This window comes from Lissotriton helveticus, chromosome 11 (assembly GCF_964261635.1).
Source record: "Lissotriton helveticus chromosome 11, aLisHel1.1, whole genome shotgun sequence".
Classification (NCBI taxonomy): Eukaryota; Metazoa; Chordata; class Amphibia; order Caudata; family Salamandridae; genus Lissotriton; species Lissotriton helveticus.
The window spans coordinates 465,195,802-465,220,137 of NC_136072.1; positions in this window are offsets into that span (position 1 = coordinate 465,195,802).

A 24,336-nucleotide genomic window follows, 5' to 3' on the forward strand; every position below is an offset into this window, starting at 1 on the left:
TACCACAGGAATGGAGGGTGTTTAGGAGGATAGTATGGGAAACAGTGTTGAACGTGGCACTTAGATCCAGTAAAATAAGTGCCACGGTTTTAGTGCTGATTTGTACAATGATTTTGTTCTAGGATCGTAGTATTTGCGCCAACGTCTCTAAATTTTGGCATTTTGTTTTTTCTTGTTTGAGTGCTTCAGAGAACCACGGGGCGGGAGGGTAGTGGTGGTTGTATTTCTTATTGGACGGGGGTAGACATGCGTCAATAGATGAGCTAAGCCATTGATGGATGACCACATCATCATCCAGGTTATTAATGAAGGCTACCGGCCTGGTGTTTTCTAAAAAAAGGTTACATTTATTTACGTCCAGGTTTTTCCAGTTTCTGCCGTTCCTAGACCCTGGTGGGTATAAAGGGTTCTTTGAATGTTGCTCATCTTTAATTTGGAATTCGACCAGATAATGATCGGACCAAAGAATGGGGATAGCAGGTTTACATAAGACGGTGGTGAGGTTAGAGAAGATAGGATCTAGTAAGTTTCCTGCTTTATGCGTGGGGCCGGAGTTGTGGAGAGTAACGTTCAAAGCAGATAGATCAGCAATGAGATTGGTGCTAGTGGGGTAGGAGGTAGCGTTAAGATGTATGTTAAGATCGCCCACGATCAAGAAATTAGTAGCCTGAAGTAAAAGAGGGGCAATGCGATCAGGGAGTGAGGCGGCCCAAGCACTGGCTGGTCCTGGGGGGCGATAGATTAGAGTTCCTGAGAGTGTGAAATTTGGTGAAAGCAAAAGTTTAAAAAGACCGGCTTCACAGTCCTGGAAGTCTAGGTCATCCCATTTGCATTTATAGGTGGTTTTGAAAATAATTGCTATCCCTCCTCCATCCTTGCCAACACGGTTTCTTCCAAGGTATGTATAAGGGGGGAGAGCAGTCGCGATATCCGGACCAGAACTATCGCTTAGCCATGTCTCTGTGAGGAAGATAGCATCTGTTTGAAAGACAGAGAGCAGGTCATAGATGTCTCTTTTATGTCTTGGGAGTGATCTGCAGTTTAGGCTGAAGAAGGTAAATTCCGAGAGTTTGATCGCATTTTTCTTAATATGAGAGGCCTGTGCAAGATCTACAATGCTCGTGTTCAGTTTAGATGCGGAAGGTGAAAGAGAAAAACCACATCCAGAGCAGTGTAAGGAGCTTAGGTCACAATTAAGGGGAGCATCGTGTGTGCAGTGGGTAGACCGGAGGGACAAGAGGGCTTCTCGGGGGTATTTGAGAGGACCATGATGAAATTGGACAGGGGTTCTGGCCCCTGGCCCCATCCGGCCGCGGACTGGCGCAGACGGGCTTGCCTTTGGTGCGCCGCCGGCACGCCGCACGCGCGCCTGCTGCGCCCATCCGCTGCGCGTCGCGGGAGGCATGGGTTTAAGTAGTGAGGTCAGGGACACTAGCCTGCTGACCTTGGTGCTCTGCGAAACCGGAAGTGCAGTGCTGCCGGTGAGAGACAGAAAGAACTTCCCTCCACACAAACTGAGTTCACAGCGGTGGACCGGGGAAGTGAAGAAACAGGTCAGAGGTAAGTGCAATTTTAAAATAGACAATGCGGCGCAGATAAAATAATTCCCTTTTCAATTCCCCAAGCCTTACCCACGCGCTTTCTCAAGGAGGACTGTTCGGCAAGTAATCTGCCTGTTACTGCTTTCCAGCGCGCGTCGCGGGAGGCATGGGTTTAAGTAGTGAGGTCAGGGACACTAGCCTGCTGACCTTGGTGCTCTACGAAACCGGAAGTGTAGTGCTGCCGGTGAGAGACAGAAAGAACTTCCCTCCACACAAACTGAGTTCACAGCGGTGGACCGGGGAAGTGAAGAAATAGGTCAAAGGTAAGTGCAATTTTAAAATAGACAATGCAGCTCAGATAAAATAATTCCCTTTTCAATCCCCCAAGCGTTACCCACGCGCTTTCTCAAGGAGGACTGTTTGGCAAGTAATCTGCCTGTTAGGACGGTCTTGAGAAGTTTTATGAAGTGCAGATAGTCAGGACGTTGTCTCAGGTGAATGTGGAGCTGGTTCCAGTAGAGGGGAGCGAGGTAGCTGAAAGATTTCCTGCCTAGCCTTGTTTTCCTGACGCGGGGGACTAAGAGAAGCGATTTGCTTCCTGCACTGAGGGTCTGGTAGGCGCGTAATGCTTGAATTTCAATTAGATGTAGAGAGGACGTTTGTTATGCAAGACCTTGTGGATGGGGCAGCAGACTTTGAATTTAACACGCGTGCGTATTTGAAGCCAGTGGAGCTGTTGAAGAAGGGGAAGGGAGGCAGTGTTTGGTGGGGCATTCATGACAAGGAGCACTGCGGTGTTCTGGACCACCTGAAATCTGCTAAGCAAGGACTCATTGGCTGAGACCAGGAGAGCGTTGCAGTAGTCGATTCGGCTCATTACCATAGTCTGAATGAGGGTTTTAAGAGTGAAATCCGGAAGGAGAGAGAAAACACGTTGTAGCAAGCCCAGCACATAGAAGCAAGAGCCGACAGTGTGAGCAGCATGCTCCTTCAAGGACAAGGCACGGTCTAGACGAATACCCAGGTTTTTAACAAGGGCCTTAGGGCCATTGGGAGCCAAGGGCTACCGGCCAGCCGTCTGGAGTCCACCGCAAAGGTGCATCTCCGAAGAGCATTATCTCCGTCTTCCCTACGTTGAATCTTGACTGGCTTTGTTGACCATCTTTTGACTGTTGATGCAAGTGGAAAGTTCCCAGAAAAAATTCCAAGTAAAGTGATCTGTTTTCCTCTGAGAAAATGTAATCAAAGAAAGCTTTAAAGCCTCGGTCTTGTTCATACTCCATAAAACTGCTTTAGCAGGGGACCTGCGTGACTTGCTTTTAGTTGGTTTACATAGGACTAGTAATATTTTCTTACCAGAGCAAGACTAGCCTTGATAATATTTTCTGGGTTAAGCCAGAGGTCTTCCAACCAATATTATGAATATATTTGTTTTTTCCTAATGTCAAGTAGGGTATGTTTATAAGGACCAAACTCCTCCTTGGACCAAACTCTATCCAGTATTATACGGAAGCTGATGTGATATAGTCCTCCATTTTAACGATCCCCAAGTCAGCTTGCAACACGTTCATTGGTGTTTCTCAACCCAGATGCAACAGTTGTCGTAAAAGTTATTCTCAGTAATTTGAATTGGTGGAGTTTTTTTATGTTCCCAGATCTCAGAACCATATGTACAGGCGGCCCTAGCTTTCATTTAATATACCAGGATGGCAGAGCTTATTGAACGTTTTCCATATGATTTTGCAATTCTCAGCACCCCACCTGCTTGCTGGGCCAAAACAGTATTACTTTTAGATGCCTGGGAAGCTCACAACAGTTTGTTATGCAAACAAAGGCCCAGATAGTCATAGGTGGTCTCATGAGCCAATGACTTATTGTACCCTAAAAGTCCCTTTAAGTTTGGTTTTTTGATTAAGGTTTATATACTTGGCTTTTCCAACATTTATAGTGAGATTTCTAGAGGTGTAGAAAGATTCAAAGCCGGCCAAAAGACAATGCATTGATAATTCTGTTCGGTTATTAAAACTATGTCATCCACAAAGAGCAATATTAGTATTGGATCTTTGTCTATTGTTGGTACATCTATATCAATGGTAGTTAATGTTTTTACAACATCATCTAAATGTCAGTTAAATAAACTTGGCGCTAACATGCAACCTTACTTGATGCCCTTACTATTGGGATCTCAGCAGTGAGTTTGTCCCTTGTGCTGTATTACACCTGAGTAGTAGTGTTAGAATGTATTGCAACTATAAGGTTTAGTAACTTCTGGGGGACGCCCTGTTGCTTTAGAGTTTGCCATCGAATGGAACGGTCGACGTTGTCCAATGCTGTTTGAAGAGCGATAAAAACCAAGTATAATGAAGATTTAAAAAGGGAAATGTATTTTAAGCAAATAGGATTTTGTCAGACTTTTACTCACGTTTCCGCAAGTTCGCAATACAAGGATGAGAGGTCCCAACTTCCCTAGGCCGCTGAAGAACTCAACAGAGTAAAAGCAACAACAGCAAACCAGGGGAAGAAGGGAAAACAGAAGAAAAAAATATTTGGCCCATGACGATCCCTACTCATGGACAGGACCAGACAACCAGGAGAAATTCCTTCCATAGAAGAGATAGAAGCAATCAATCAGGGAATTGTAAGCGCGCTACTCACCGCGTGGGCGGAGGGGGGGGAGCGCAGATCTGTTTAACCAAAGAGCCAGGTCTTTACAGCCTTCTTGAAGGTGTCCTGGCAGGGGGCACGTCTGATGTCTTTCGGTAGCTCGTTCCAGGTCTTGGCTGCAATGTGAGAGAACGATCTTCCGCCTGCTCTGGTTCTGCGGATATGAGGGGTCTCAGCTAGCGGGAGGTTGGCAGATCGGAGGTTTCTTTTGGGTACGTGGAAGTTTATTCTGTCTTTGAGGTATTTGGGTCCGTTGTTGTGTAGGTATTTTTAGACATGAGTGAGGATCTTGAAGGTGACTCCTTCTCCATGGGGAGCCAGTGGAGTCTCCGTAGCTGTTGGCTTATGTGTTTGTGTCGGGGGATGCCGGCCAAGGACGAGTCTGGCCGCGGTGTTCTGTATTATCTGGAGTTTGCGGAGTAGGGACTTGCTGATGCCGACATAGAGAGCATTTCCATAGTCCAGTCTGCTGGTGACGAATGCGTGGGTGAATGTAATTCCTTGTCACCGGGGGCTTCCATTTGAAAGCCTTTCGAAGGATGCGTAGGGTATTGAAGCAGCTGGAGGTGACGGGCTTGACCTGTTGGTTCATGGCGAGTGATGAATTGAGTACGATTCCAAGGTTTTTGGCGTGGTCTGAGGGGGTGGGTGGGCTTCCGAGGGCTGTTGGCCACCAGGTGTTGTCCATGCTGAAGGCGTGGTTCCAAAGACGAGGACTTCTGTCTTTTTGGCTTTAAGATTTAGGCAGCTGTTGATCATCCAGACTGCGGCGCCCTGCATTCCTCTCTGGAAGTTGAGTTTTGTGGTGGGGGGGTCTCTGGTGAGGGAGAAGATGAGCTGGGTGTCGTCATTGTAGGATACAATGTTGAGGCCGTGTTGTCGGACGATGCCTGTGAGGGGGGTCATGTAGATGTTGAAGAGGGTTGGGCTCAGTGATGACCCCTGTGGGAATCTGCAGGTGATTTCTGTGGGGGCGGAGAGGTAGGGTGGTAGTCTCATCCTTTGGCTTCTTCCGGTAAGGAACGATCGGATCCAGCCCAGGGCGGTTCCTTGTATGCCAGCGTTGTGTAGTCTGTTGACTAGTGTGTTGTGAGAGACGGTGTCGAAGGCTGCAGACAGGTCGAGGAGGATGAGGGCTGCGGAGTGGCCTTGGTGCAGGAGGGTGCGGATGTTGTCTGTGGTGGCGAGTAGGGCGGTCTCGGTGTTGTGGTTGCTTCAGAATCCGGATTTGGATGGGTCGAGGATGGCGTTCTCTTCGATGAATCATGTTATTTCCCTGTTGACTGCCTTCTCTGCCACTTTGGCTGCAAAGGGGAGGAGCGTGACGGTGGGGTCGGCCATGGGCTTCCTGAGCAGGGGCCTAACTACTGCGCACTTCCAGTCATCTGGGAAAGTGCCTGTTGAGAAGGTGGTATTGATGGTCCGTTGCAGTGCAGGTGCGATGGTGTCTGCAGCCCTGTGGGAGATGTGAGATATGCGGGGCAGGGGTCGGTGGGGGCCCGAGTGGATGCCTTTCATGGTCGTGGCAGTGTCCTCGGTCGTGATAGGTGTCCAGTTGGTGATGGTGGGCTGGCTGATGTCTCTTCGGGGCAGAGGGCCTGTTGTGGCGTCTAGTGGATGGTCGACGAACTTGTTGTAGAGTGTTCTGATCTTGAGGTGAAAGTAGGTTCCAAGCTTGTCGCAGAGGTCTTGGGACGGGGTAATGTCTGTGGCTTCGCTGCATGGGTTGATGAAATCCCGAATGACACTGAAGAGTTCCTTGGAGTTGGCGGAGTTGGCAAGGATTTTGTTGTGGATGAAGTTCCTTTTGGTTGTTCTGATTTGGTTGTGATAGTCAGTCATGGCGTCCTTGTAGGTGGAGTGGCTGTAGGTTGTCTTGGTGTTCCTCCAGTTCTTCTCCAGGCATCTGCAGGTGCGCCTGAGTACTTGGAGATCGGTGGTGAACTAAGCAGCTTTCCTGGGGCTCTGTTTGCCTGGGTTGCGTAGCGGGGCAAGCTAATCTGCGCAGTTGGAGATCCAAATGTGTAGTTCTCTGGCTGCAGTGCTTTCGTCGGATACCCAGGTGGGGTTGTCTCGGGTGAGGGTGGAGTTCAGTTGCTCATCTGTAACCTTGCTCCTGTTCCTTCATGGTGGGCAGGGGGTGGTTTTGGTGCCTTGGGTTTGTCGACGGTGAAGTGGACGCAGTAATGGTCAGTCCATTGTTGTTGCGTGGTGTGGCTGAAGTTAATACTGTTACCTGAAGTAAAGATGGGGTTGAGGGTGTGTGCCGCTCTGTGTGTAGGTATGGTGACGAGTTGGTTAAGTTGGTAGAATGAGTAAGTATAAAGAGAAATACTAACTATATTAGATTTTTGATAAAAATGTATGAGGCAAGTACTTAAATAATTCCCTTCTTCCACTATATGACGATAGGGGTGTTCAAGTGGGGTTATAGTCTTTGTCTCAAGGAAGTGAAAGAAAAGGTATCAAAAAACATTATATAGTTGTGTAATGCAAAAGAAATCACAACGGGAGCTTACTAACACCCACCTAGTACTACCCATAAGGAGACTTAAAAGCAGTAATCTTGATAGGACACTAGTTCCTTAATATCCAATATGACAAAGTAACATAAGCTCAGTGCTTGAGCAGTAATAAAATCCTCCTTAACCGCAGGAGAAGACTAACAGGGAATTCCTAATGTCTTTCGGGAATACCCCTGTGTAATTAATGAAACCAAGGAAAAGAAAAAGGAAAAAACAAATCTCCAAAGACAAGGAGGCTCATTATGATGGCGGGCGGACATCAGTCCGCCCGCCACCATAACGGTAATGGGACAGACCGCCAGACTGGCAGGTGCATTTTGCCCTATTACCATTGCGGACATTGCTGCTGGCGGCAGCTCCATCCGCAATGGTAAAAGAGCTTGCACAGCATTTCCATGCACCACGTGGCAGGCACCATGCGGTGCCTGCCACTTGGTGCAGGGAACTGCAGGAGGTACCATGGTTACCACCCAAGTGCACCTCCAAAACCCCTGGGGGCTCGGAACGGGCCCCCAAAGCCAAACACCGCCAGCCAATCCATGGCAGCATCGCCGCCATGGAAAGGCCTTTCACCACACACATCCTGATATGGCTGGCTGTGCCTGCTAGGCACCACCACCATATTAGTGGCCCAAATCCACCCGGCCAGCAATCGTAAAGAAAAGCGGCGGGCGGACTTTGCGTATTCCGCGATACCCATCGCCATCGTAATATGGCGAGGGTATTCATGTTACGATGGCGAACTTTATGCCATCGTAATAAGCCCCAAGGTTCCCAAACAGATAAGTATTATCATTCAAATAATGGCATGCTAATGAACAGGGCAAAAGCGCTGTTACCACATTGCAGATTGTAATGGAAGTGTTTCTCTTTCTTTTCTCCTTTCTGTTATAGGGAAGATGGCGTCAGGGCTGCAGTGTCGTGGGAGACGGTGGACCAGTACGTTAGGAAATCACTGCGGAATCCGAGAGATGTGAGGAGTCAAGAAGAGAAGGCACGACGATGAACGAGGCAGGGACGCCGACACCCGGTGGCAAACCGTAAGTACTACAGGTAAGACCCGGAAGACACTTAACCCCGAACACTAGAACACGAAGCGTTTCGTGTTAGATCGGAGGAGTTTTATACTCCTTTGCCAGTACCTGCGTTCTCAACGTGGCAGGACGGGCAATCATGACAGATTTAATCTCAACAGTCGGGTGTGCCCTGGCCCATCCTGAAACCCGCTTGATGTGGAGATAGTAAAACTTTTTTAACCAACCACTGATCTAAACAAGATAGCAACAATTTCACAAAGATTTTTCCCACTTCATCAAGCAGTGAGATTGACTGCCAGATCTCCAGACGGTCTCTTGGCCCCCTTTTACATAACGGGTCTATTATTGTTTTTTCCAAAAATATGGAATCTCCTCATGAAACCAAATGTGTTAAATCAATAATCAATCAATCAATCAATCAATGGCCATATATAGAGTGCACAGCTACCACAACCTAGGTGTACCAGTGCTGATAAAAACAGACTAGAGAGACAAAGAGGCTCAAGTTACTACTCCCCCTGCCTAAAGAGACAGGTTTTTAAAGTATTTCTGAACTCATGTTCTGTTTCTAACTTGCACAGTTGGCTATGCAAGGTATTCCAAAGTTTGATAGTCCTAATCATGGACCTCTCTCCTTGTCACATTTTTCCAAAGTGAAAGAATTGAGGAGATGCTGCTGATTAGATCTCAAGGTCCGCTCCTGGCAATATAGGCTAAGCCTCGACCTGAGGGAGCATAGGCCCTTGCCGTGGATGGCTCGAAAAGTATGGGCGAGTGCCTTAAACTCAATCCTCCTGGCTAGACAGTGAAGCTGTCTTAAGTGGGGAGAAATGTGCTGGCGCAAAGGGACCCTACAGATTGGCCTTTCAGCCGCATTCTGCACTGTCTGTAGCCTGTGGGTCAGGTGGCCAGCCAACCCCCAGGTAGAGACAGTTGGCATAATCAAGCTAGGAGTTTACCAATGCATGGACCGTGATCCTACGGTTCTCTTCTCGCAGGAAACGTAAACATTTCCTGATAGATCTAATTCTCCCAAAATAGGGTGGGGAAATTTGCCGTACTTGTGCTGTGAGGGCAAGGTCCTTCTCCCACCTAACTTCAAGATTCCTAATCGAGTCCTTAGGATTGGGCAGGGGGCCCAATTCCCTCGGCCACCAAAGGCAAGACAGGGTAGGAGATACTTGATTGAAAAACAAGACCTCAGTCTTGTCTGCATTAAGCTTAGAGCAATTTTCATTCATCCAGTCGGCAATGTCCCTCAGGCATTCCTTCAATTTATAAAAGGCTGCCGTGGATTGTTCTTTAAAAAATAACACCAACTGAGTGTCATCCACATATGAAATGACCTTCATCCCCTACTTGGAAATGAGAGCCGTCAGCGGGGCAAGGTAGATATTAAAGAGCAGCGGGCTTAAGGCAGAACCCTGGGGCACGGATGTATGATTACACAACTACCACGCAAATAATACTATAAAAAGGGGGTCAAGGGGAATATTTACCGACCTAGTATCCCATTCCCCTACTTGACATCACAAACCACAAAAGGGGATACTCGGTCATAAGTGTGTGTTAGCACAGAAACTAAAGAAAAAGAGACTATATACTATACATAGCGAGTCATATCTGGCTGAGAAATTCCCATCGGACCACCCTTATTGGCGGAGTATCGTCATATGGGAGTTGGTACATAATCCCAATACCGCCCAAACCATCAAACGACGGTGCGGATATGGATCTGTAAAGAGACTCTAGCCAAGATAATGCTCAAAGAGTGGAAAAGATGAGCTGCAGTGCTCTAGTGAAAGTGAAACTAAAATTGACTACTTAAACAAAAAATATGTTTAATGGAGATTGTCTAAGTGTCAAAATTAAAACCACACCCTGTAGTGGAAATTAATAACTACAAAGTGGCGCTGTGCAGGACGGTCAACATGTTTCAGCCAGTTGGAAAGATTATCCGGCTTTCTTCAGGACCCAACGATGGAACAGCTACTGCAAATATACAAAGTGTAGTGAAAAAAAGGAAAATTGATACTTTACAAAACAGGAGTCTCACTGGACCTTGGAGCCCCAATGTATCCTGGAGAACTAACTTTTCTTTTCCTGTTATGACATGAAAGAAAAAACTTTCAACATACATGTATATATAAATGTATATATAGCCACCTAACACACATAGAAAATGTACAAACAACACACAAGCATAAGTACTTTTTACTTAGCAACAATACAAGAGTATTAAATCTCTCTCACAGGGAGGTGTTGGTCTCCACTGAGCTACTCACCCAGCTTTATGTGGGAGAAGACCTCACCTCACCCGGCAACCTACTCGGGAAGTTGAGGCCCGCTCTAATTTGCAAAAAAAGGGGAGACATAATATTTATCATATAATATGTCTAGCTCACTGGCTTTGCATAAAAAACCTATTTCCAGAGTAATGGACTTCACACCCTCAGATCACGAGCCGACTAAATACAGGATCGGTTAATATCGCATTTATTCATAAAGTACAAGTTTGTCAAACCATTTTGCCAGAGTATGGTTATTTTATGGCAAAAGAATGGCAAAAAAGGGCAACCCCTCTCTCAGCTCACCAAGTGAAATGTAGTGAATAAACACGAGGGGAGGGGCAAACCGATGTTAAAGTGTCAAGATAAAACGTAGAACCTGGGTGTTCTACAACTGATGAAGGAGCTAGTTCTTTTCATTAAAGAAGTGCCTAAAGACGGCCTACGGGCTAAAAAACTCACCTGTCCGTCGGTACCTCTCGCAATCATCCAAGAAGAAGTGGAGGTACCGATAGGACAACCTATTCCGTTTATATACTCTCGCTAATTGGTCAAAACTGCCTATTACGAGCACCCAATAGGTGTATAAATTGCCGCTTTTCCGTAGTGTTTTTGTCTTTTTTGCTAGCGCATGCTCACTCGATCAAAAGTCGAGTACACTGTTTCACTCGCAGTATCCAGCGCGCATGCGCCAAAGTATAGCAATCAGGGGCCTAGCTGCGCGCATGTTCAAAGAACAATGTCATTTCTACGCGCATGCGCAACAACACGCTATTGTGTTTACTCACAAAACGGGCTGAACAAACGGGATGAAAAAAGCGCGAGCTGTTGTTACATGTAAAAAGCAGAATTATCGATAGTAAGGAGATTACTTCTTATTTTATGGTGAAGAGGGTCTTCCTTAACTGTAACGTTGTTGGTGATTAATTCATACTTTATTATTGCGCGTATGCGCTTAGTGCCTGAGAGAGTCAATGAGAAGGACAAAATTGCCTAGTGTTACCAGTCCAAATTGGCACATGTAGCTGCATTGCTATAGGATTGTAAATACAGTAAAGATGGCACATGCAAACCAAGATGTCTATACTCCAATGTGTGCTAGTGTTTTATCAAGGAGTGAAAAATCCAACCCAACACACTAATGTCAGAAGAAGACCATGTACCATAGTGACTAGTTAAGACTACAGGGAGACCCAGGGGATGGCATCATTGAGGCCCTTGGTGTCACACTGAAGCTTAAAAATCCATTTTTGTTCTTTCACAAATAGAAACTTCGAGACATCACTGATGTGTGGTGGAATAAATGGGTGCTCTAATATCACCCACCGCAAATCCTCTGCCTAGGAAAGATTAAAATATCCAGGAATGGCAACTGTTGTTGGCTATACTCTACAGTGAACTTCAGGTAACGATTCTGCTGGTTGAGCGATCCATGAAACGCTCCAACCTCAGATGGTGTGCCTCGCCATAACACCAAAATATCATCAATGTATATCTTCCATAGCAACACCTGATGGAAGTACGGGTTGCTATGGTTGAGTACATGAGCCTGTTCAAACAAGTGAACGTAAAGGTTGGCGAGACTGGGGGCAAAAATGCTCCCCATGGAGGTCCCTGAGGTCTGGAGGAAAATCTCATCCTCAAATTTGAAATAGTTCTCCATCATCGCCAATCTGGCGCACTCCATGATGAAGTTGACAGACTACTGGTCAGCTTTGACGTTGAGTCATTGTACACCTGCATTCCGCAGGAGGAAACCTTAGAGGCCATTAGATCACTTTTGGATGCCCGAGATTTTAATAGTATTACTCCTGTCAACTTCATCATGGAGTGCGCCAGATTGGCGATGATGGAGAACTATTTCAAATTTGAGGATGAGATCTACCTCCAGACCTCAGGGACCTCCATGGGGAGCATTCCATAGGAGGTGTTGCTATGGAAGAGATACATTGATGATATTTTGGTGATATGGCGAGGCACACCATCTGAGGTTGGAGCGTTTCATGGATGGCTCAACCAGCAGAATCGTTACCTGAAGTTCACTGTAGAGTATAGCCAACAACAGTTGCCATTCCTGGATATTTTAATCTTTCCTAGTGGTGGCAAACTTGAGAGTGAACTGTACAAAAAGCCCATGTCGAGGAACTCACAGCTTGTGTTTAATAGCCATCACCCGCGGGCCCTACGTGAAAACCTACCAGTGGGACAGTTTCTGCGAGTCCGCAGAAACTGTTCGTCCCGACCACTCTATGAAAAACACGCCGCAAAATTGTCCAAACAACTCCAGGAAATAGAATATCCTCGCCATCTCGTGAATCGAGCATGGAAACAGGCTTCCAACAATAATCGGGAAGCACTGTTGGAGAAGAAAACTGAAAAACCACCATTAGAGAGACTAACTTTTGTCAGTACTTTCAGTGTCCTCTCAAATCAAATCCAAAAAACCATCAGACAACACTGGAATATCTTGAATGTGGCACAAACTGCAGTTACACTACCGCTCTTTTCCTTCAAAAGAGCCCCTAATCTACGTGATACCCTAGTACACACTAGGCCGAGATTACAGACCACTGATGTCACCAACACACTGTGGAACCTTCCGCCTGTGCGAGGTCATTATCCCTGCGGTTCATGTAGTGCATGTCCACAAACCTATAAGACAGACCAAGTGGACATAGGCACAGGAAGACCGTGGTTGCTAAGAAAACACACTAATTGCAACACGGAGGGCGTCATATATATGATAACCTGCCCCTGTTCACTCAGATATGTTGGCCATACTACTCGAAAAATGAAAATTCGAATTAGTGAACACAAGAGCACCATCAGACGCCACAAACAGTCCACTTGCCTCACCAACCACTTTATCTCCCTCAAGCATCAGGCAGAGGATTTGCGGTGGGTGATATTAGAGCACCCATTTATTCCACCACACATCAGTGATGTCTCGAAGTTTCTATTTGTGAAAGAACAAAAATTGATTTTTAAGCTTCAGTGTGACACCAAGGGCCTCAATGATGCCATCCCCTGGGTCTCCCTGTAGTCTTAACTAGTCACTATGGTACATGGTCTTCTTCTGACATTAGTGTGTTGGGTTGGATTTTTCACTCCTTGATAAAACACTAGCACACATTGGAGTATAGACATCTTGGTTTGCATGTGCCATCCTTACTGTATTTGCAATCTTATAGCAATGCAGCTACATGTGCCAATTTGGACTGGTAACACTAGGCAATTTTGTCCTTCTCATTGACTCTCTCAGGCACTAAGCGCATACGCGCAATAATAAAGTATGAATTAATCACCAACAACGTTACAGTTAAGGAAGACCCTCTTCACCATAAAATAAGAAGTAATCTCCTTACTATCGATAATTCTGCTTTTTACATGTAACAACAGCTCGCGCTTTTTTCATCCCGTTTTTTCATCCCGTTTTGTGAGTAAACACAATAGCGTGTTGCTGCGCATGCGCGTAGAAATTACATTGTTCTTTGAACATGCGCGCAGCTAGCCCCCTGATTGCTATACTTTGGCGCATGCGCGCTGGATACAGCAAGTGAAACAGTGTACTCGACTTTTGATCGAGTGAGCATGCGCTAGCAAAAAAGACAAAAACACTACGGAAAAGCGGCAATTTATACACCTATTGGCCGCTCGTAATAGGCAATTTTGACCAATTAGCGAGAGTATATAAATGGAATAGGTTATCCTATCGGTACCTCCACTTCCTCTTGGATGATTGCGAGAGGTACCGACGGACAGGTGAGTTTTTTAGCCCATAGGCCGTCTTCAGGCACTTCTTTGATGAAAAGAACTAGCTTCTTCATCAGTTGTAGAACACCCAGGTTCTACGTTTTATCTTGACACTTTAACATCGGTTTGCCCCTCGCCTCGTGTTTATTCACTACCTTTCACTTGGTGAGCTGAGAGAGGGGTTGCCCTTTTTTGCCATTCTTTTGCCATAAAATAACCATACTCTGGCAAAATTGTTTGACAAACTTGTACTTTATGAATAAATGCGATATTAACCGATCCTGTATTTAGTCGGCTCGTGATCTGAGGGTGTGAAGTCCATTACTCTGGAAATAGGTTTTTTATGCAAAGCCAGTGAGCTAGACATATTGTATGATAAATATTATGTCTCCCCTTTTTTTGCAAATTAGAGCGGGGCCTCAACTTCCCGAGTAGGTTGCGGGGTGAGGTGAGGTCTTCTCCCACATAAAGCTGGGTGAGTATCTCAGTGGAGGCCAACACCTCCCTGTGAGAGAGATTTAATACTCTTGTATTGTTGCTAAGTAAAAAGTACTTATGCTAGTGTGTTGTTTGTACATTTTCTATGTGTGTTAGGTGGCTATATATACATTTATATATACATGTATGTTGAAAGTTTTTTCTTTCATGTCATAACAGGAAAAGAAAAGTTAGTTCTCCAGGATACATTGGGGCTCCAAGGTCCAGTGAGACTCCTGTTTTGTAAAGTATCAATTTTCCTTTTTTTCACTACACTTTGTATATTTGCAGTAGCTGTTCCATCGTTGGGTCCTGAAGAAAGCTGGATAATCTTTCCAACTGGCTGAAACATGTTGACCGTCCTGCACAGCGCCACTTTGTAGTTATTAATTTCCACTACAGGGCGTGGTTTTAATTTTGACACTTAGACAATCTCCATTAAACATATTTTTTGTTTAAGTAGTCAATTTTAGTTTCACTTTCACTAGAGCACTGCACCTCATCTTTTCCACTCTTTGAGCATTATCTTGGCTAGAGTCTCTTTACAGATCCATATCCGCACCGTCGTTTGATGGTTTGGGCGGTATTGGGATTATGTACCAACTCCCATATGACGATACTCCGCCAATAAGGGTGGTCCGATGGGAATTTCGCAGCCAGATATGACTCGCTATGTATAGTATATAGTCTCTTTTTCTTTAGCTTCTGTGCTAACACACACTTATACACAACTACCACTCCAACAACGAATGCCTAAACCACGAAGGCTAAACCACGACCAAAGCCAAACCACTACGTATTTAACAACGATTTACTGAACCACGAAAAGTAATTAATTTCCATGTTACCCGAATCTACCACTACGTTCAAATCACAAGATTGAAACATGAAAAAAAGTTATTTAAATTAAACAACACTTCCTATTTAAACTATGTATAGTGAGGAAACTTTAAATTTATAATCAAATAATCATTTTCTTAAAATACAGACGAACTTACAGAGACAGTAATGTTCGGCAAAAAACTATAAAATATAATTGCATCTTATTCTCACAAAAAAAAAAATTATATAAAAACGGATTCCAAAGATGGCGGACGCAGCAGCGTCCGAGTGAGCAGCTGGAGGTGGAGGCTCCCGCCAGGCTCGCTTCTACGTTTGGGACGGAGCTTTTTTCCGAGCCACCTAAAGCTATATGTCTTATTATTGAAGCTATTGAACCTCCGAGATACTCTTGTTAAAAAAGCGGAAAGAAAAAGAGATTCCTTACTGGGATACTGGGATGCGGCTTGACCTCTGGGGGTGCTACCGCAGGACGCTCCGGCTGGTGTGGCGGCGTTCACCGGTTCTATCGACGGCTCACACACCTGGCGCTCTGTTGAGGGCGGGTCCACAAGGCTGGAGTGCTCGGTCGAAGCTGAACCTGAGATCCGTTAGCTGGGAGGCAGAGGCTGAGCGAACGGAAAATTATTCGACGAAGCTGACGCATTCATTCTCTTGTCGGCAGCTCGATTGGAGAGGAGATTCACGAGCAGAAATGGCTCTGAAGAACCCTAACGCAGGAGCGGTCTCTAAATCTCAGAGACCGAAGACAAGGGCAGTTACAGCTACAACGACCACGGTACAAGCTCCAACGCAGCCTAATGGTGAGGTACCTGTTTTAAATTTGCTGAATGCTGTTACTGAGACTGTCTCTGCTGAACCATCTACAGACTGTATAATTAGTGCCCCTGATAACGCCTTAACACACCCAGAGCAACCAAATCTACTAAATTCTGGGACTTGTAGGACAGGCATTACAGCCACTACAGGCACTACAGGCACCACACCAAAAATCCCAGGAATGTTTTCTAAAAAGAACTCAGCTCTCGCCAAGGGGTTAACACCTTTATCTAAATATTTTGAAATATTATCCAGTATACGCCCTGAGCAAGCTGTGCGGCCACAAACAGCTGGAACCTCTGATATTAGTGCATTGATTACTGTAGGGTCTGATTTATCAGACTCCATCATTTTGACAGAAACATCACGGCTACAGGCTCCTCAAATACAAAATGACGCAATTAGTAGCAAATCTACTATACCTGTTATATCTACATTGCTGGAAACGCAATCCATTGGGGAAGATGAAGAATCTATTGATTCGGCTGGAAACTTTTACTCTATGAACGATTTGTCTCATGCTTTGGATTCAGACTGCACTGATCTTGACAAAGATTGGAGCGACACCGGTTCTGCGCAGGATATAAGGAACCTTGCTGTTGATGAGGAAGAGGAAGTTTCCGGTATTGAAGACTCATCAAAAAGGCTAGAGTGGGGGAGCGAGGGGAACTCGGTTATCACAATACAAGATAATAACCCCCATGCTACTCCACTGGCAAGCTCATCTGAACCCTTGTTTGAAGGATCTGAAGGTCCGGAAGCACCTGAAATTACACTAGCAATGTTATACCAGGTAATGCTCCAGCACAGGGAAGAAACGAGAGCTGAGAATCTCCGCACACAGGGTGCTGTGAGAAAGTTACAAAATAATCTAAGGAAGTTGGCTAAGACATCTACAGAAACGAATGTGAGAGTGACGGAGGCAGAAGGCAGAATTTCGACAATAGAAGACGATATGGCCCAACAAAAGATTCAAATTCAGGCGATGGAGGGGCTTAAGGAAGAGATAAACTGGAAACTGGTTGATTTGGAGAACAGGTCACGACGGAATAACCTTAGAATTTTGGGCATACCAGAGGGAATGGAGACTAGCAATGTGAGGCAATTTGTTATTGAACTCTTCTCAGAAGCCTTTCCTGAATTAACACAATGGAGATGGGAGATCGAACTTCAGAGAGCCCACAGATTCCCTTTTCAAAGGAATCTTCGGCAAAAATCGGATTCCAAACCTCGTGCTATTCTGGTTTCTCTAAACAACTTCTTAGCTAGGGAGGCTATCTATGATCTGGCCAGGCCTGACAGGAAACGTAAGGGTAAAGGAGTAGATTTTTTTGTACGTCCTGTTTATTGTCATGCCACGGTCCAGCAGCGTTGGCAATTTCGACAGCTTATCTCTCCATTCCAAGCGAAGGGTGCCCAAGCTTTTCTCCTTAACCCCGCCAAGTTAAAAGTTATTCATAGAGAGCGATCTTACTTCCTAACCTCGGAAAAGGCAGCCAAGGAACTATTAGACTCATTTTGATTATTCTCCAATTCTTGACTATAGACTATTGTTTATTGTCTATTGTCTATTGTGATCTTTGATAGCACTCAAGTAACGAATGGTATTGTTAGATTGTTGGATTTTAAGGAGGATGACTCGATTAGAGCTCCATCATTGTACTAGTCTTTTTGTTTTTCTTTTTTCAACTGCTATGGCTTTTTTTTTCTTTTAAGCAACCTATTAATCATTACTATGCTCTTTTGATTTAGATTTTTTGGTGTAGGTTGTACTTGATATATGATATCTGCAGAAGCGAGCTAGCAGGCGGGCGCCACTCATAGCTTCTCATGACATCAACAATAGGGACTAGAAAGTCCCTTTGCCTCATTTGGGTCGGGGGGTTGAGGGAGGGTCGGCTGGGGTCAAGCCGGGGGTGGGCGGGGAGGGATAATTGGGGTGCAAACAAAGTCAAAAAAAGTGCTGGATTGCTTGATTTCTTTTTCTTTGATAAAAATAAAAGTATTTTGATGCATACAGATCAGCCATGTAAATTTAAATATGCTTTGTCTTGTCGTAGATCTGATGTCATTGCTGCAATATATATATGGAAAGTGCCTGCGAATTGAATTGATTAAAGATGGGGAAATTACGAATATGTTCTTGGAATATCTGTGGATTAAATAATAAGAAGAAAAGGGGAATTGCTGCACATATAATATTGACTATGAAGATAGATATTCTTTGCATTCAGGAGTCACATATTACCTGGAATGATAGACAGGTGTACAAAGACCTAGGATGGTTCTATTAGCATGTACTCGACAAGGGACAACTACAAAAGGAGTCGCGATTTTGATAAGAAAAGGCCTGGGTTGCCTTAAACGTAGTAAAGTGGATCAATACGGAAGATGGGTAATTGCTGAAATTAATATCAATAACAGATTGTGGACATTATGCTCAATATACGCCCCGAATTCAGATGATCCAGTTATGGTCGATTTTCTAAACACAGAGTTAGCTGGGTGGTCGCCATCTTTGATAATATGTGGTGATCTAAATCTTCACCTAGGAAATGGTTTTAATATACGCGGCAACTCACCGTATCAGGGTGTTAAGAAGAAATTATATAGAGCAATTCGATCTATGTTAATGGATTATGGCTTATATGATGTGGCCTACTCGAAAAATCCTTCTGCACCTGGGCTTACTTTTTTTTCTTCTCCACACAAAAAATGTGTCCGCTTAGATTATTTTTTTACTGATCCCGCATTAATTAAAGACATTACATTTGAATTATATCCACGCATAATCTCTGACCACAATCCAATTATGATACAGATTAAAACTGACACGGTGTCTACACCTCAAGTTAGAACGTGGACATTCGATAGGAAATTATTGTTAGATCCCGTTTATTTGGAACACATGTCAAAATGGATAAAAGAATTTTTGGAACTTAATAGAGGATCAGCATCAACACAGATTGTGTGGGATGCTTTTAAAGTGGGGGTCCGGGGAGAATCACTATCTTACGTAATTAAAAACCAAAAAATTATACATCAGAAAATGGACGCAGATTATAGACAGGTTTTGAATTGGGAGAAGAAACTTATAGTAGCAATATCACTTTCACAAGAAACAGGGGCTATAGAAACAAAACTAGCCATTAGTAAAGCACGGCTTTATGAGAGCTTTGTATCTAAATTGGCTAATCAGATGGCAAATTATCGTTCACAGATATATGAAATGGGGGAAAACTCTGGTAGGATCTTAGCTAGAAAAATTAGACAGAAAGAGATTCTCAATGCTATAAATTCAATAAAAGATGAAGCTGGCCAGGTATATAATACACCTGAGCCAATATTGGAGGTCTTTCGCAAATTATATTCTAAGCTATATCAGCATGACAGCTCTCCTTACTCTTCTGATCTTCTACTTAATTTTGGGGCTACAAATTTGTCTCCTTGCTTAACTGAGGAGCAAAGGCAAGATCTTGAGGCAGACATCACATGGGAGGAAATTGAGAAAGCTTTGTTATCCTTAGCAATAGGCAAAGCCGTGGGACCTGACAGCATCCCATTAGAATTCTATAAAGTATTTAGAAATGTTTTAAAACAAGACATTTTGACTACTTTCTTAGAAGCACAGAGGGGAGCACCGCCGTCTTCTTGGGCCCAGTCTACAATTATGACATTTCTCAAAAAAGATAAAGATCCACTAAATCCGGCATCGTATAGACCTATCTCATTAATTAATGCTGATAGCAAAATATACTCAAAGGTATTAGCTTCTAGGTTATCACAAATCGTCTCGACAATAGTTTCTCGATGGCAGCATGGCTTCATTCCAAATAGAGATACCTCAGACCATATTCGGAGAGTCATCGCTTTAATGGACTGGGCAGAAGCTACTAAGACATCCATCGGGATCACCCTATTGGATGCTGAGAAGGCATTCGATAGGGTGACCTGGTCATATCTATGGGACCTATTACATTTAAAGGGATTTAGCCAAAGCATAATTATAGCGTTGAAAACGCTCTTTTTAAATCCAATATCTTGTGTTAAATTAGGAGCTAATAAGTCTGCTTCATTTTCTATTCAGAGAGGCACCCGACAAGGATGCCCCTCCTCTCCACTTCTCTTCGCTATTTATATAGATATTTTTTTGAATGAGTTAAATAGAGCAGAAGAGATAATTCCAGTAAGGGCAGCAGGTGTTACTTATAGAGCATTAGCATATGCGGATGACGTGGTGGTGGTGACGACAAATTTAGAAAAAGCTCACTCAAAACACAAACACTATTTGTAGGTGAAAATCCTCCACCTCAAATCAACTTAGTCTCAGAAGCTGTATATTTAGGAATAAACTTAACAACTCCAGTTTCTAATATACCAAAGCTAAATTATACTCCAATTCTGAAAAAAGCCAACTCTACCCTTGAGCGTATAGACCCTTTACATTTATCTTTGTATGGCAGAAATAATGTTTTAAAAATGTTAATTCTGCCTAAATTTTTATATTTATTTAGAACAATACCGCTGGAGTTTCCATTAGATTTTTTTAAACAAGTGGAGAAGATGGTAAGTAGATTTTTGTGGGGCTATAGGGGTAATCGGAGAGCTTACAAAAAAATGATCGTCCCAAAACTTAGTGGAGGTTGGGGTGTCCCACACTTTTTATTTTATTATCTTGCTGCAGTACTGCAATTTATAGCTCCTTTAATAGCAGGTGTCAAAGCCCCAATATCTCTAGCATATACACCATCTATCTATGAATTTGCTTTAGGTACAGAAGCTCATGGCCATTTATTAAGCATTATAGAACCAAGCTACTATAAAAAAACAAAATTTAAGGTGATAGTGGCAGCATACAGGGCATGGAAAATGATTAAGAAAATTATAAAGATCCCAAATTTAGTAAGATATACTCCTTTAACTTCACCACACTTCTTCCCTCCAATCTTCAGGGATTCTATTATGAGAAAATGGGGGAATAAAGGGATTACTCATCTCGGAGATTTGTGGAAAGATAATCGCATAATTACATTACCTGAACTTCAAGTACGGTTTAATATATCAATACAGGACTACTTTAAATATCTTCAGATATATAGTTTCTTAAGCTCTATCAGATCTTTTGAACAACAGGGCCTAAAAAAGATTGGAGTGATAGAAAGTCTCTATGTTAAAAAAAGGATTGTTTTTTTTATAATGTACTCATCACAATGCTCCCAGATGATTTAACCATGATTCAACAGAAATGGTCAGAAAAATTAGGGGTGGATAATGTTTTGATAGAGAAATCAATAGAGTTTGCAAATTCCATTCTTTTATCCGGACGTTCACGTACACAGCATTATATGGTTTTGTTTGATCTTTATTATACACCTGCTAGAGCTACTAGCTAAATTTAACCTTGAAGCAGCAATTTATGAAACAAAAGGACTGAAAAATTAAGCAAAGGGAAAAAAAATCTGGTTACCCTTACAGTCCTGGATTCAAGAGGAAACGAGAATTTAGTATGGGCCTAGCCGCTTTATCTATGTTAAAAAAAAAGGGGGGGGGGCGTGGCCGACCGAGCAGCGAAATGGCCGCCTAAAGTGCGAGCTCTGCGGCTACCGCACTTTATCCTGATATAATCCTGCAGTTTCACGCGCTGACCGAAGATAAAAACCGACCCACTGCTGTCTAAAGGTCTGAGGAAGACTTGACGAGAATTTGAGAGCCCTGGGACATACGTGGCCATCGATGTTCCCTCCGTCTGGGTGAGCCGACGCACATTCCATCCGCGACCCGCTGCCTGTGGTGCTCCGGTCCGGCGTCCTGAGCCGGGAGAGACCGGGGCTTCACGGGCCTGCCCGAGACGGAGCCCGTCGGCACTGGTTGAGGAGGAGAGGGGCCTCCTACACTTTGCGGACACTTGAGCCTGTGGTCCTGTGGCTTGTCTGACGTTCCTGCGCCAGCGGGGTGGCCCGACCCTGCGGACCGTTGCCTGTGAGAGGCGCCATCTCAAGCCGCACTTTGCAACCGCGTGGCGCGGCTGGGGGTGAAGCTATCCCGAGCACAGCCTGCTCTCGCTAAACCACGCTATAGCTGTTGAGACCTGCAAAAAGGCTGTGAGCGGAACTGAAATCCTACCTCACGACGGAGCGCAAATCGGCCGTCGCTTACTGCTAGGCTCGCCTGAACTGTTGTTCTCCTGGCGCCGTCTCTCCCTCGTGTGCGTGACGGCCATCTTTCCTCTCCCTCAGCGGACACTGCTAGATTACGGGCCATGGGTAAAGCGGACACGAGACAACAACGGCTGACATTTGAGCAGAAAAAACAACCCAAGCCCCCGAATACGGACCCCATGGCGACGGGAGGTTCACCGCAGAGAACACTTCCTGAAGAGGACGTCGCTGCACTGATGATGGAGGTGAGGTCCAGCTTGAGAAGCATTGACACCAAATTGGACGCCATGGCTGCTCAGCTAGAAAATGTGCGCTCCCAGGTTGCATCGCATGAGGCACGCCTTGATAGCCTGGAGAATAGGCACACTGAATGCTGCGAATTTCAACAGGCCACGAAATCACACATCACTGCCATGGAAAAGAAAATAGCAACGCTAAGCGTGAAGGCTGATGATTTAGAGGCGCGCTCCAGACGCTGTAACATCCGCATCACAGGAATCCCGGAGACCATGGCGATGGGGAAAATGGAGACCTACGTTACAGACCTGTTGCACGAACTCTTTGACCCGAACCTATCCCCGGTGTTCACTGTCGAACGGGCCCACAGGTCGCTGGCGCAGAAGCCACCGACGGGAGCAGCGCCGCGCCCGATCCTGGCAAAACTTCTTAACTACCAAGACAGAGACCTGGTCCTACGATTGGCGCGAGAAAAGGTAAAGATCACACACAAGGGAAATAACATCTCCTTTTATCCCGACTTTACGCCCTTGGTACAAGCTGCCCGTAAAGAATTTTTGCCCGCCCAAAAACTTTTGATGCAAGCGGAAATTCCCTATTCCCTCATGTACCCAGCCAAGCTCAGGATTCGTCATGATGGCACCACGCATCATTTCCTCGATGCGAAATCGGCTCTAAAATTCGCCAAGCACATCAGTGGACCCAGGAACAAGAGGAAAGCTCCGATCGAGATGGCGGCGGAGGGCCAGCTAAGTGACAATGACTGACATGTTGATGCCTGCTGGGTTGCTGTTTCTGGGCATGCCGCCTGGCCCCTAGGGCTCCGCGGGGAGTTATGGTTCGGTAGCCCACTGGGTGATTGTCTGTCCACGTCCTCTCAGGGTTCACCTACCGTTTTTTCTATTTGGCTCTGTTTGCCTGTAAAGTAATTGTATGGGTTATGCGTACTGTGAAACTGCGCTAAATCATGTGGCCACCCTGTGCAAACGGGGGTGCATGCTCGAGTTGCCGCGCCCTCGAGGGGTGTCTCCCACTTTTCTAATGTTTCGTTGTTTAGACGCCTCTGGCGTGTTTGGGGGGGTATCGACACAACCTAATTGGGGGGTTGGTGTGGGTGGTGGGAGGCGTTGGGACTGGGACTGTTTGGCTACTCGTCAATACTGCATCTATGCGCATATGTCATCAATGCTGTTGGGTCGTAGGGGTGGACACGCTCCGTACGTTTATATCCTTCTAGTCGGAGTGCAATGGGAGTAACAAGAATTCTTACCTGGAACATAAGGGGCCTGGGGGACCACAGAAAGGCCAGGCTGTTGCACGGTTACCTACTCAGACATAACGTAGACATATGCCTCTTACAGGAAACACACCTCAACTCCACCTGTTCACCTAAACTCAGACATTCCAAATGGGGAGCCGCATACTCATCTGTTTTTTCGAACTATGCTAGAGGTGTCACGATACTCATTAGACGGGGCCTGGACTGGAGAGAACATGCTGTGTCCATTGATAAGGAGGGGAGATACGTGATTGTGCATGGATCGCTATTGGGGAAAAATTTTGTTCTAATTGCTGTGTATGGTCCTAATGTTGACGACCCAGTGTTCTTCACGGAGCTTTGGGCGCAGATTGCGCTTCTAGACTGCCAAACGATTATCTGGGGTGGAGATTTCAATGTTGTCCTAGATGACTCCATGGACAGACAGGGTTTATCCCGGGCACTACACCCACACGCCACTGTGGCACTGCATGACATCATGGAGGAAGGCTCCCTAGTTGACATTTGGCGATCCCGTAATACAGACACGAGAGTGGGCACGTGCATCACAGCGCACCATGCGGCCTGGTCCAGGTTGGACTTTTGGCTTGTGTCCAGGGATGTAGCTACATGGACAGCGACTGTCGACATCCTGGCCCGATCCCTTTCAGATCATGCCCCTTGTCTCTTGGAACTTGCCATACCGGGGGCCCCCACTAGAGCTTTCTCCTGGCGCCTC